The sequence below is a fragment of the Hemitrygon akajei genome, chromosome 7 (genome assembly GCF_048418815.1).
Source record: "Hemitrygon akajei chromosome 7, sHemAka1.3, whole genome shotgun sequence".
Taxonomy (NCBI): Eukaryota; Metazoa; Chordata; class Chondrichthyes; order Myliobatiformes; family Dasyatidae; genus Hemitrygon; species Hemitrygon akajei.
The window spans coordinates 49,925,686-49,941,159 of record NC_133130.1 but is presented as its reverse complement, the minus strand read 5'-3'; the positions used below and the strand labels follow the sequence as shown (position 1 = coordinate 49,941,159).

The window sequence follows — 15,474 nt, the reverse complement described above, 5'->3', positions numbered from 1 at the left end:
ATGAAGGAAGAGCCAAGAGTCTAAGGGTCAGCTGCCATACAAAAGCAATACAATCGTCACACCTCCCTCCCCCTTTCTTAGCTGATCACCATTCAGGTAATAATCTGCCTTTCTGGTGTTGCCATCAAGGTGCTTAACCCCACATTATAGTGCATCTGCATGAAATTACCCAATGGCCCAATCAGTCCAAATCACAGAGGACTCACTAGTCCTCTTCCTCACAACTCACACACTACCATGCTTTGTGACGTTCTCAATACTGAGGATATTACATTTAATTCTCTTATCAAAATTAACGATACACATTGTGAATAAGTGTGGCCCAAGCAGTGAACCCTGGGGTACACGAGTTTCCTGTCCAGTTGTTTATCCATGTCAGTGCGTAATCCCCAATACCATGGGGTTTTAATTTTGCTCACAAGTCTGCAAGTATAGCGATAACACATATATATTTGTTGGTCCATTCCACTAGATACGTCCCCATACAATTCTGGTGAATAGTCAGGCATGATTTCCCTTTAGTAAATCCATGCTGATATTGACTGATCATGTTACTGCTTTCCAAATGTTCTTTGATTACATGTTAATAATGGACTCTGGATTTTTCCACTACTGATGTCAGGTGAGCTAGTGTATAGTTCCCTGTTTTTTCTCTCTCTCCCTTCTTTGGTAAATAGTGGAGTCATATTAGCTACCCTTCAATATGTAGGAATTGACCTAATGTTCAAAGCATATTGCAAATTGTCTATCGCTACAGGCAATATAAGTAGAGCCACTTCCTCGAGCACATTAAATGCATATCTGAATGAACCACATCTATCCTTAACAGCTTTCTGAAGAAGCAAATCCTCCTGCAATATTAAGCTGTTCAGAAACTAATTAAAGAAGAGTACTGATGGAAAATTGTTCCTCTAGTCCGTTTGTTGTTGATCATAATATTTGTAAAAGGTTGGTTCTGTCTTAATTAGTTCTCTAAATCAAACTACTTCAGCAGGATGGATTTCTGAACATCATCCTTTCAGGCACTTTCCATATTTACCTTTGGCTATAGTCATTCTTTATCATAGGAGTAAACAATTCAGCCCATCCACAGTTTGCAGGTATCATTGCTTCCCCTCTCAACCCTCTTCCTCAATTTGGAATGAATGACAGGTGACACAAGACAGTTTAATGGGACAGTCGTGGCCAATGTCTTATACTTTGGAACAACAATGAAGAAATTTAATACAAGAGCATATAAGTTATTAAATGAAGGTCAGTGGAGTCTGTCTGGAGAGGTTGTAAGCAAGGAAATCTTAAAATATCTTAAAAAGGAATAAAGCTGAATACTGGAAATGCTGAACATAAAACTGGAAAGGCTAATTGTCTGATATTATTGAATTTATTGTTGAATCTTTAAAGCTGTTAAAAGATGAGCTTCTGTTCTTCAAATTTATGAGGGGGGTGAAAGATAGTGCAGAGGGGAGTGGGACAGAGAGTCAAATTGATAGAAAGGTCATGGTCACCATTACTAGATGAACAGAGGTTTCCCGCAAAATTGTCACTAAGTCTATGGTTAGTTTCCTCATTGTGTAGGAAAGTAGACTTTTTCAGACTTATGGTTTTTTTATATTCTGTGTTTTTTTTATCACCCATTCCTTCTCTGTTTTATTGTGTGAAGGGAAGGTGTTTTGGGGTTGATGTTCTGTTCTGTTTTGTTAGTTTTTTGTGCAGGTTGTTTTTTTCAATAGGTAGATTTAATGTCAGAGAAATATATATAATATACATCCTGAAATTCTTTTTCCTTGCAAACATCCACGAAAACAGTGGAGTACCCCAAAGAATGTATGACAGTTATATGTAGGAACCCCAAAGCCAGCCCTGCCCCCCCAACACCCCCTCCCACGCACAAACAGCAGGTGTCTTTTGGGGGCCGCTGTGCCCGTTTCATTTTGTGCAGGGGAGGGGGTTTTGGTGCGGTTTGATGATCGGGAGGCCGCTCTTTTTTGAATGGGTGGAGGGGTTTGATGTTTCTCTTTGAAGGACTTTCATGCTCTTTCTTTGCTTCATGGCTATCTGGGAGAATAGAGATTTTGAGTTGAATATGGATACATGCTTTGATAATAAATGAACCTTTGAACTTTTGAACCTTTGAGAAGTAGATTGCTGCTTTACTTGAGGTTCCTGCATGTCAAAAAAAAATGGAAATGCTTTCATCTCCCTCAGATGGATGGAAAGGAGAGTGGATGTTGGTGAAAATGAAAGAGTGGATCAGACTGTCAAGAAAAGAACAACCCCTTTGGCACACTAAAAGGGGTGGGAAATGGAGGAAGTGTCAATTTGGGGCATTTCATTTTATGAAAATTATGGAATATAGAAGCCAGTGAGATTGGAAGGTGTGGACAAGATGCATAGAGAGACATAAGAAGAGAAATACTGAACAAGCAAATCATGAAGGCCTGCATATTGGGAACATTAGTATAAAACGTGAGGTTGTCAGAATATCTATAATAGAAAGCATGTACAACCAGGCTCAAGGGCACCTTCTTTCTTGCTGTTATAAGATATTGAGTGTTTTCATAGTATAATAAGGTGGACTTCTGATTTCACAATCTACCTCATTGTGACCTTGCACCTGATTGTTTACCTGTACTTTCTCTGCACTGTAACACTCTATTCTCTACTCCGTTATTGTTTTACTATGCGCTGTTGTAATTGATCAGTATGGACAGTATGCAAGATGGGTTTCCCATTGTGCCTTGCTACACATGACAATAATAAAGCAAGTTACTAATTTAGTTAAAAAGCCGGAGAAGCTGGGAAAACAAAATGGACTCCTTCCAGGGAGTTGGGTTGCAGAATTGTAGTCAAGATAGCTCCAGGAAAAAGTGAGCTTACAGTGAGGACTGACTATCAACCAATCTCCTGAACTGAATATAGAGAATTTGAGAAAAATAAGAGAAAGAGTGGGGATGGGCAAGGTGAAATTATATTTGTTTGTGTGTTTTGTCTGCAACTACCATATAGCTTGTTTAATAACATTTAGAATATAAGTAATATTAAAAGCCTCAAATTTATATTATCTTGTTGGACTCATCTGCCGATCTTAACCCTTGAAAACAGCATCAAAGCAATATTGAGTAATTGTTCTATCTTGCAATGTGAAGAAACATTAAACTCAGGCATATCTGTTTGCTAAAACTCACAAAATAAGCCATTACAGACTTCTTAATTTCTTAAAACATTTTAAATATGATAACTTGTTATCATTGTTTCCTAACAAAATGTTCCTTTTGTATCTACACTATCAACATATTGTATTTTATAGATTTAAAAATTCTGATTAATCTTTGCTTAGTGTTTACTGTTTCAGTGGAAATGATCAGTGGTAAGGATGTGCAGGGGAGAGGGGAAATGCATTCCAAAAGGGCAATCTTACAATCGTTCATGGGGAATTTCAATATGCAGGTAGATTGGGAAAAACAGGTTGGTGCTGGATTCCAGGAGGGAGAATTTCTAGAGTGTTGTGGGATGGCTTTTTAGAGCAGCTCATGGTTGAGCCGGCAGGGGGTCAGCTATTCTGGATAGCGTGTTGTGCAATGAGCCAGAATTGATTAAAGAGCTTAAGGTAAAAGAACTCTTAATATGGTAAAATTCACTCAGAAATTTAAGAAGGTGAAGATAAAGTCAGATGTATCAGTATTGCAATGGAATAAAGGAAATTACAGAGGCACGAGAGAGGAGTTGGCCAGAATTAATTGGAAAAGAACACTGGCAGGGATGATGGCCGAGCAGCAATGGCTGGAATTTCTGGAAGCAATTTGGAAGGCACAGGATATATACATCCCAAAGAGGGAGAAGAATTCTAAAGGAAAGATGATGCAATCAGGGCTAACAAAAGAAGTCCTAGTCAACATAAAAGCCAAAGAGCGGACATATAATAAAACAAAAACTAGGGTGAAGTTAAAGGATTGGGAAGCTTTTAAAAACCAACAGAAGACAACTATAAAATGTCACTAAGAAGGTAAAGATGAAATATGAAAGTAAGCTAGCTAGTAATACTAAAGAGGATACCAAAAGTTCCCTCAGATAAATAAAGAGTAAAAGAGAGGCAAGAGTGGATATCAGACCACAGGAAAATGATGCTGGTGGGGTAGTAATGAGGGACAAGGAAGTGGTGGGCAAACAGAATAAGTATTTTGCATCAGTCTTCACTGTGGAAGACACTATGGTGGAAGTTCCAGGAATGGGGGTCATTAAGTGCATGGCTAACGTTACTAGAGAGAAAATTCTTGGGAAATTGAAAGGTCTAAAGTTGGATAAGTCACCTGGACCAGATGGTGTACACCCCAGGGTTCTGAAAGAGGAGGCTGAAGAGATTGTAGAGGCATTGGTAATGCTCTTTCAAGAATCACTAGATTCTGGAATGGTTCCAGAAGACTGGAAAATTGCAAATGTCACTCAACTCTTCAAGAAGGGAGAGAAGCAGAAGGAAGGAAATTACTGAAGTTAAGGGAACAGTGTACTGTCTCTTTACATTTGACCTACCAAAATGCAACACTTCACATTTGGTGGGTTAATCTCCATCTGCTATTAATCCACCCATAGCTTCAACCGATCTATATTCCACAGTATTTTTTGCCAGTCCTCTAAGCTATCAACAATACTACCAATTTTTGTGTCATCTACAAATTTCCTAACCCACCCGTCAACATTTTCATCCAGGTCATTTATATACATCACAAATATCAGCAGCCCTAGTACAGATCCCTGCAGATCAGATATATTGACAAACCTCCAGCTAGAATAAGTCCCTTCCAACACTATCCTTTGTCTTCTATGGGCAAGCTGTTTTGAAATCCAAACATCTAATTCATATCGATCCCATGCATCTTAATCTTCTGGATGTGGCTAGAGAGAATCAAAAATATTGGCCAAAGCTCAGCAAACTTTTCAATTGCCTCTCTGAATAAACTGGAGCATATCCCATCAGGCCCTGGGGACCTCTCCACCTTAATACTCTTTAAGATACCCAACACCTCTTCCTCCTTTACTTTGAAATGCCCTAGCATATTAATACTCTTGGCATCGATATCCCTATCCTCCACATCCTTCTCCTTGGTAAATACTGATGTAAAGTACTCATTAATGACTTCACCCACGTCCTTCACATCCAAGCAAATGTTCCTCCCCTTATCCTTGAATGGTCTCACCCTCTCCTTAGTTATCTTCTTGCACCTGAAGTACGTATAGAATGCCTTGGGATTCTCTTTAATCCTACTTACCTTAGATTTTTCATGGCCCCTCTGGGCTTTCCTAGTTCCCTTAATGGGTTCTTTTCTGGGCATTCTTAAGAGAATGAATCCACAAAAGGTGTCTGGTCCACAGAGCATACTTGGCTAAGTACTCAGTATCTGTGCAGACTAACAGGCTAGAGTAGTTACTGACATAAGGCTAAAAGACATGGGAGCAGATTAGGCCACTCAGCACATCAAGTCTGCTCCACCGTTCCATCATGGTTGATTTATTATTCCTCTCAACCCCATTAACCTGCCTTCTCCCTGTATCCTTTGGTGCCCTGACTAAGCAAGAACCTATCAAACTCTGCTTTATAGGCCAACCTAATGACTTGGCCTTTATAGCCATCAGTGGTAATGAATTCCACAGATTCACTACTCTCTGGCTAAAGAAATTCCTCCTCATCTCTGTTGTAAATGGACATCCCTCTATTCAGAGGTTGTGCCATCTGATCCTATTTTCCCCACTATAGGAAACATCCTCTTGGCATCCACTCTATCTTGCCCTTTCAATATTTGACAGGTTTCAATGAGATCCCCATTCATTCTGCTAAACTTCAGTGGGTACAGTCCCAGAGCCATCACATGTTAACCTTTTCATTCCTGGAAGCATTCTTGTGAACTTGCCTGAATCCTCTCCAATGCCAGCACATCTTTTCTTAGACATTGGTCCCAAAATATACTCGATCCCAATGACCAGTCTGCCCCACCCTCTCACTTGCTGCTGTAGTAGGAAAGTGCAGAGCCTTGAGTTCCACGTTGCAAGGATTGATCAGCAAGGCTTTGGGGACTGAGGTTCATGTTGGATGTGTTTCTGGATTTTAATGACTCTGTCTTTTGCTTTTTTTTGAGCAGTTTTAGCAAAGACTGGTTCTGCGGCCTGTAGTCAGCTAGCGATGCAGCACTGAACTGAACTGAATACTCCTGGACTCCTTGCTTGTTGCCTGAAATTCTGTGTGTTGTTTGCTTGCTTTTTGCTGTTTGTGCAATCTGTTCTTTTCTCGTGCATTGGGTGTTTGATGTTGTCTTTGAATGTTGTTTCTTTGTTTCGTGGCTGCCTATGGGAGGACGAATTTCAGAATTGTACTCTGTATACATGCTTTGAAAATAAATGCACTTTGAATGTCTGAATGTTTGAATCTTTGACTTGGCCTACACAACCATCCATGGCAATGAATTCCACGGATTCACCACCATCTGGCTAAAGAAATTCCTTCTCATTTCTGTTCTAAATGGACATCCCTCTATTCTGAAGTTCTGCCCTCTAGTCTTGGATTCCCCACAATAGGAAACATTCATTCTTTTAAACTTCAGCGAGTACAGGCCGAGAGCCATCATACGCTTCTCATACATTAACCCTTTCATTCCTGGAAGCATTCTCATGAAACCTCTTCAATGCCAGCACATCTTTTCTTCGATAAGGGGCCCAAAACTGCTCACAATATTCTGAGAATGGTCTGACCAATGCCTTATAAACCATCAGCATTACATTCTTGCTTTAATATTCTACTTCATCTGCCACTTCTTTGCCCAATTTCCCAATCTGTCCAGGTCCTTCTACAGACACCCTGTTTCCTCAACACCGCCTGTTCCTCTGCATATCTTCGTATTGTCATCAAACTTAACCACAAAGCCATCAATTCCTTCATCCAAATCATTGACATATAACTTGAAAAGAACCAGTCTCAACATTGACCCCTGTGGCACACCACTAGTCACTGGCAGCCAACCAGAAAAGATACCCTTTATTCCAACTCTTTGCCTCTTGCCAGTCAGCCAATTTTCTATCCATACTAGTATCTTTCCTGAAACGCCATGGGCTCTTATCTTGTTAAGGAGCTTCATGTGCAACATCTTGTCAAAGGCCTTCTGAAAATCCAAGTAAACACCATTCTCTGATTCTCCTTTGTCTATTCTGTCTGTTATTCCCTCACGGAATTCCAACATGTTTGTCAGGCAAGATTTCCTCTTAATGAAACCATGCTGATTTTGGCATACTTTGTCATGTGCCTCCAAGTATCCCAAAGCCTCATCCTTGGTAATGAACTTCACGATTTTTCCAATTACTGACATCAGGTGAACTGGCCTACAATTGCAATTGCTTCTGCTACAATTGCAAAGTAAACTATTGGAGAAAGTAGATACATAACTACAGTTCTGTACAGAAAGAAGTAAAACACTGTAACTTAGATGGTAGGACAGGAAAATGTAATGCACCTTGTGTATTAGAATTTTAAATGAGTAGAAACACAGAGGTGAGATTCCCAGGTGGTGTATGCTGTACACAAAGGAAAACCGCCAAGAAGTTACTGAAATAGTACAGTACTTTAGACCATATTTGTTGCATTATGTGCTATTTGGTGGGCCCAGTTATAGAAGATGTGTAAAAATAATGATCTATATTCATTTGTGAGGCTGAAGGAGAGAATTTGAATTTGGTACTCCATGTTACAAATGATTGCAAGCAGATAAATAGCTGCAACGTCTTTCCACTGGTCAGACAGCTGTTAGGAGTTGATGTAAATTTGAAGTAATCATAGAGTTAAAATGGAAACTACACATACAGTATATGCTATGTGGTAAGTATATAGTATTGAAAAGGGATCTATTATTTTAATATAATGCAATTTGTGTCTTGAGAATGGGAACAATTAGTAGATAGGAATAGTGAACAGAACAGTAGGACGAGATTAAATAGTTATTGTTAAAAAAAATAGAGCAAATTTGTTAGTGTAAGAGACTTGTTTCTGTGCTGTACTGCAACATTCAGCCATGTCTATGAATAGTATAAATGATAGGGTACTTGGCACTGACACAAACAAAATTCCACTAGACAGTGCTTGCCAAAGAGATCATTCCATTTACCATTGCCTTTTACTAATGTCAAGCCAGATGGTGGGCTAATTTTGTTAACCCAGGAGCTTGCTTAAAAGCTTCACAAACGCCTTTATAAAGTTTTAAATTATATCCACCATTTCTATCTACTGACTTGGCTACATTTCCAAAAAACATCATTCAATTTATGAGACATGACATAGCACTAATACGATGATTCTCAATTCTTTAGATAACCATTAATCATATACCCAAACATGTTTAAAGGCAATTTCATGCTATACATGTTGGATAGCTGCACAGTTCTTGTTTCAGAATCACGTTTATTGTCATTATCTTATATGATATTAAATTTGTTGTTTTGCAGCAGCAGCAATACAGTGCAAAGACATAAAAATGATCATAAATTGCAAATTAAAAGAACAGTGCAAAAAAGAGGAATAATCTATAAGACCATAAGATATTGGAGTAGAATTAGGCCATTTGGCCCATCGAGTCTGCTCCAGTATTCCATCATGGCTGATCCAATTTTCCTCTCAGCCCCATTTCTGCCTTCTCTCCATATCCCTCCATGCCCTGTCCAATCAAAATTCTATCAACTTTTTTCTTAAATATACATAAAGACTTGAACTCCACAACTGCATGTGGCAAAGAATTTCACAGATTCTCCACTCTGGCCAAAGAATTTCCTCCTCATCTCCGTTCTAAACGGATGCTCCTCTGTTCTGAGGCTGTGGCCTCTGGTCTTTGACTCTCCCAACATAGGAAACATCCTCCCCACATCCGCTCTATCAAGGCCTTTCACCATTCAAGAGGTTTCAGTTCTTCTGAAATCCAGTGAATACTCATCCAGAGCCATCAAATGCTCTTCAGATGACAAGCCATTCACTCCTAGAATCATTGTCATGGAATCATGTCCTCCTGTAACCTCTCTACTTCCTCAAAACTAGCTGCCCCTCTGACTAACTTCATATCATCTGTAAACCTTATAGCAAAGCCAACAATTCCCTCATCCAAATCATTAATATGTAATGTAAAAAGAATCGGTCCCAACATAGACCCTTGTGGAGCACCACTAGTTACCAGCAGCCAGCCAGAAAAGGCTGCGTTTATTCCCACTCTTTGCCCCCTTTCAATCAGCCACTGTTTTATCCTTGCTAGAACCTTTCTTGTAATACCATGGGTGCATTACTTGTTAAACAGTCTCATGTGTGGCACCTTGTCAAAGGCCTTCAGAAAATCCATGTACACAACATCAACCAATTCTCCTTTGTCTATCCTGCTTGTTATTTCTTCAAATAATTCCAACAGATTTGTCAGGCAAGATTTTCTCTTGAGGAAACCATGCTGACCATGGCCTATTTAATCATGTACCTCCAAGTACTCTGAGACCTCCTCCTTAATAATCGAATCCAATATCTTCCCAACCACTGAGTTCAGACTAACTGGCCTATTATTTCCTTTCATCTGCCTCTCTCCCTTTTTAAAGAGTGGGGTGACATTTGCAATTTTGCAGTCTTTCCAAACCATTCCAGAATCTAGTGATTTTGAAAGATCTTTACTAATGCCTCCACAATCTCTTCAGACACCTCTCTCAGAACCCTGACATGTACACCGTCTGGTCCAGATGACTTACCTACCTTCAGTCCTTTCAGTTTCCCAAGAACCTTCTCTCTAGTTAGCGTTCATGGACAATTCAAAAATCTGATGGCAGAGAGGAAGAGGCTGTCTTTGAATTGTTGAGTGTGGATCTTCAGGGTCATGTCCCTCCTCCTTGATGATAGTAATAAGAAGAGGGCAGCTTGACACATGGTGAGAACCCTTAAGGATTGCTGCTGCCTGTTGATGTTAGGGAGGGTGATGCCCATGATAGTGCTGGTTGAATCTACAATCCTCTGCAGCCTCTTGCAGTCCTACACCTTGGAGGCTCATTAGCAGAGTGTGATGCAATCAGTCAGAATGCTTTCCTTGCACATCTATTTGAGGGGAAATACAAAATCTCCTCAAACGCCCAACAAAGCAGAGCTGCTGGTATGCATTATTCTGTATTGTATCAACGTGTTGGGTGCAGGACAGAGATGTTGACACCCAGGAGCATAAAGCTGCTCACCCTTTCCACCAGTGTCCCCTCAGTGTGTCTTCTCTGAACTTCTTCCTGAAGTCCATCATCAATTCCTTGTTCTTGCTGATGCTGAGTGCAAGGTTGTTGTGACACCACTCAAACTGTCTCACTCCTGTATGCCTCCTCATTACCATTTTACCAACAACAGTGGTGTCATCTGTGGTTAGAGATGGTGCTTGAGCTATCCTTAGCCACATAGTCATGAATGGAGAAGGAGAGGGAGGTGATTATCACTGAGGGGATGATGGTATTGAACACCAAGCCGGAATCGATAAACAGTGGCCTGACATATATTTTGCTGTGGTCTAAGTATTCCTATGCAGATTGGAGGGCCAGTGAGATTGCATCCTTTGTAGATATGTATGGAAGTAGGCAAATAGCAGTGGGTCCAGGTCCTTGGTCAGGCTGGAGTTAATTCTAGCTATAAGCAACCTTCAAAGTACATCATTATAGTAGATAAAGTGATAAACTTTATTTATCATATGTGCCATGAATCATTGAAATATGCAGAGAAATGCATCATTTGTTACACTGACCAACACACACCAAGGATTATGCTGGAGTCCCAACATTGCTTGCCCATAACTTAATAACCCTAATCCATATGTCTTTGGAAGGTGGATAGAAGCTGGAGCACCCACAGGAAACCCACATTGTCATAGGGAGAATGCACAAACTCCTTATAGACAGTGGCGGGAATTGAACCCTGATCGGTGATTGCTGTTCTGTAAAACATTGAGCTAACCATTATGATGCCACGCATGAGTGCTACAGGTTGATGGCCATTGAAGCTTCTCTTCTTGGGCACTGATATGGTTGCTGTCCTTTTGAAGCAGGTAGGAAGCTCATGTTGCAGCAATGAAAGGTTCTAAATGTCCTTGAAAACTCCAGCAAGTTGATTGGCATAAGTTTTCAGTACCCAGCCAGGTATACTGTCAGGTCTTGAAACTATGCAGGGGTTTGCCCTCTTGAAGGGTGTTCTGACATTAACTTAAGGTACAAGTTATAATGTCAGACAAAAGCCTCACCAATTGTCTTACCAGTTTTTCAAAGGTTCTACAAAGAATTTAATCTAGGACTGGTACTCTGATGACACTAAGGGAAGATTCCTATTCAAGATAATTAGTATGCTGATATCTCTAAGCATAAAAGATTGCCAAGATAATTAAGTTGGATTGTAGTAAAATTCCAATATTTTGACTTGTGGTTAGTGGCAAATTACTTTTATTCTTATATCCTACCTTGGTAAAATTCCACATCAGTTTTGCTACTTATTCAGAGGAGGACTGAACTGATCACATGCATTGAAAATTCCAAATAATTTGTATGCCAGTCTGGTTGTAAATCGCACCTACCTGATTCATGTCTTATTCTGCATGAAAAAAACTTAACATTATCTGAATATTATATTTAATATAATGTATAGTACATGAATATTGGTCAAATAACAGCTTGTGGTTCCCTATATATTAAAACTTCAAAATATAACATAATGTATGAAAAAACAGAAGTGACTTAGTAGTTTAGTACAATCATTTGTAATAGCATTGTACAATTAATTGTACTTTAATCTTTTTTCTTGTAATGCTTGAATGAAATTAATGCTGCTTGTGAGGTCATATGAAAAAGTTAATGCAAAATTATTTGGAAATGTTTGAAAACTCATGATGCAATATATTTTAACATAAGAATGACCTATCTCCACAGATGGTAATTTGAAATAAATGAAGTTGATTATTTCAGGTTGTACTACTTAGATTTCATCAGTAAATATAAATCTTAAGGACTTTTAATTCTGTGACTGCAACCAACGTCAACAGAGGTTAAAATTCCAAAGAAACCAGTGCAAAATTCCAATAATCTGTAAGAAAGGTTGTCTACCAAATGATGTATTGTTTGTAGAGAGGTCACATTATCCACCTCTTAATATATTAAGACAATTGTTTCCAAACTTTTTGTACAGGAATTCCTGCAAATCCTAACACAATCACACAGACCATCCACAAACATGTTCCCAAGATGCTTTATATAAACTTCATAAAAAGAAGTGTGAAATAACCAAAGGAATTGTTACCATAGCTACTGGTGTTTTTTTGTTAATTAACAACAATAGAACTCACATATTTGCACAAGTTAAAAATCAGAATTCTTGAGACATATGCTAATGGCTCAACTCAGACCGTAGAAATAGTACTGGAGAGATGAAAAAAATTATGATATCAAAATTCATTTGGAACAAAATGTTACTGTGCATTAAATAGTTACAGAAGATAAAGTAAGTGCAATAAGGATCTTTTAAATCTCCTTAGTAAATGACTCAGTAAATTATTTAAATAGTCTTTGGATGAATATCATTGATTTAGAAGAGTTTAAGTAAGTTAAAGCTTTGGTTACTTTATATATACTGCATTTAAAAACCTGCTCAATTATTTTATTTAAAAGGTAAGTTCTCTGAGCCATACTTAATCAAATTCTCAAATCTTCTACAACTATTTCAAAAATATCTCTTTGCTTCAAACTGATCTTTAAAATATTCATATACTACAACAGAAATTGAAGAAGGCTGCATTTTGGTAGTGCCAGATTCACTTAACTAAATCCAGATATCCATTAATACAAAATAAATATTGCAAATGGTGGAATATTAAAATAAAAGCAGAAAACCCTGGAAATAGAAAACATCTGCGGAGAGAGAAACAGAAAAGCTTTTGAATATCTTTACAGATGCTGAATTACCACTGAGCATTTTTTATGCCCATAGTTAATGTCTGGAACAAAAATAACATTAGTGTTTCATTAGTTAATGACATGAAATTACAAAGTGGATCACTGCCTATTGTTCCCATCAGCAATTTATTTTCTTTAGATCATTTTTTAAATCAATATATCCTCTTAGCTACCTTTAACTCAAATCTGTTTGACCACGTTATTTGTTCCACATTTTTGAACTTCCCTATTCAGCACCCATCTCTGAGAGATTCTTCTGTAAAAGGAAACCAATAAAAATGCAAGTTGGTATCCCTGCCTTGATGTCCTACATAAAAGAAAACTCAATTTTCTTGAAAATTACTGTTTACCTGTGAATTATGAATTATAGTACTGCTACTTTACATATAATTTTTAAGAACAGCTTTTGCTTGTTCTCATTATGTCTTCTTATGAGATTTCAATAAAACACCTTGTATGGTGACAGATCAATTAGCAGCTTTTAAAATACTTCAGAGAAACCTTAACTAATGTCAACCCTGACATAATGAAAAGTTTCTATCATCCATAAAATTTAATTAAATTAATAAAATATAAAAGAGAGACTAAAATTAATAAATAATGCGATGTGCATGAGAAATCATATAACCTGTAGAAATGAATAATGATTTTTTAATGTTGTCACAGTACTCACATAAAGTGGCTGCTGCAGCCTCCATTGTGAGGGTTCAAACTGAGTGTTGATGCATATGCTTAATTGAATCCAATCCAGGTAAGTATATTGTACATATGCTTCATAATTAAAGCTAGAGAGAGGGAGAGAAAGAGAATGTGAATTCTATTTATTCATTCATTTATTTGGAGATACAGTGCAGTACAGGCCCTTCTGACCTACCAAGCCCCGCTGCCCAGCGACTCATCGATTTAACCCAAGCCCAATCACAAGACAATTTACAATGACCAGTTAACCTACTAGTGTGTGTGTGTGAGAGAGAGAGAGAGAGAGAGAGAGTGTGTTTGAAAAAGGGAGAGATAGCATGAGAGTGTATGTCCATGTGTGTGTCCATGCATGTATGTCTGTGTGCTTGGATACATTTGTGTGAAAAAGAAAGAGCAAGAGGATGGAAAAATGAGGATAAATTTGCATGAAATCACTAGAATGTAGGGTTGAGTGCAAGCAATAGATGGTAATTTAATTTCGGGATGGAGAAATCTATTGTGACAGAATAAGGTAAATGAAGTTGATAAGCATAATCTAAACAGAGATATTAGATTATAATTTTCTGCTTACTCTTTCCTATATACATCTTTTAGTGGTAGTGATCATGAGTGGAGCCTGTTTTAATCTTTCTCATTCAAATAGAAGAATAAACATGCCTGTAGCAACAGAGAATGGTAGAGGAACTAAGCAGGCCAGGCAGCATCTATGGAAATGAGTGAACAGTTGACATTTCAGGATGAGACCCTTCAACAGGGCATCTGTAACATCCGGCTAAATCTTCGTATTTCTAACACAGCCCCTTGAGATTAAGGGTACCTTTCTTCACTTCAGGCATGTGGACCTGTCGAGGCTAATTTCAGAGACTCGATGTTTTACGTGCTTTCCTAGATGCTCCTTCGCTGTTTAAGTACTCAAGGAGCAGTGATTCCAAACACTCAAGTAATAATGTTACATATTTTAAGGAGGTCTTGAGGACATCTTTTAAAACATTTTCTCTGTCCTTCTGTAAGTCTCTTGCCACAGGGACCTCAGAGTTAAATGCTGGTTTTGAGAGTCTGGTGTCTGGTATGGGATGATGTGTTCCCATCGTTTAGAACTGTTAGATTGTGACCAGATTATCAAGGTTGAATATACTACCCTGGGAGAGGATGTTTTTGTAAATTCACCAATCTTCACAAATGATTTTGAGAATTTTATGGAGGCATTGCTCTCCAATACTCTGAGGTTGCCATTGACGATCTGGATGTGGGGGTAGAAGGGTGGGTTGGCAAGTTTGCAGATGACACAAAGGTTGGTGGTGTTGTAGATAGTGTAGAGGATTGTCGAAGATTACAGAGAGACATTGATAGGATGCCAAAGTGGGCTGAGAATTGGCAGATGGAGTTCAACCCGGAGAAGTGTGAGGTGGTACACTTTGGAAGGACAAACTCCAAGGCAGAGTACAAAGTAAATGGCAGGATACTTGGTAGTGTGGAGGAGCAGAGGGATCTGGGGGTACATGTCCACAGATCCCTGAAAGTTGCCTCACAGGTAGATAGGGTAGTTAAGAAAGCTTATGGGGTGTTAGCTTTCTTAAGTCGAGGGATAGAGTTTAAGAGATGCGATGTAATGATGCAGCACTATAAAACTCTAGTTAGGCCACACTTGGAGTACTGTGTCCAGTTCTAGTCGCCTATAGGGAGGATGTGGAAGCATTGGAAAGGGTACAGAGGAGTTTTACCAGGATGCTGCCTGGTTTAGAGAGTATGGATTATGATCAGAGATTAAGGGAGCTAGGGCTTTACTCTTTGGAGAGAAGGAGGATGAGAGGAGAC

The 15,474-nt window shown here is 38.7% G+C and overlaps 1 long non-coding RNA gene across 3 annotated transcripts in view; it reads left to right on the top strand.

Annotated features, from left to right (window-relative positions):
- The window catches only part of LOC140730433 (uncharacterized), a 69,650-nt gene that overhangs the window by 16,368 nt on the left and 37,808 nt on the right, over positions 1-15,474 (top strand). The window contains exon 3 of one of the 3 annotated variants that reach the window (XR_012099600.1): positions 6,132-6,371. The exons of the other annotated variants lie outside the window; for them this stretch is intronic. This is a non-coding gene — a long non-coding RNA (uncharacterized lncRNA). Of the gene's footprint in view, positions 1-6,131; positions 6,372-15,474 lie in introns of those variants that run through there. 3 annotated transcript variants of the gene reach the window in all.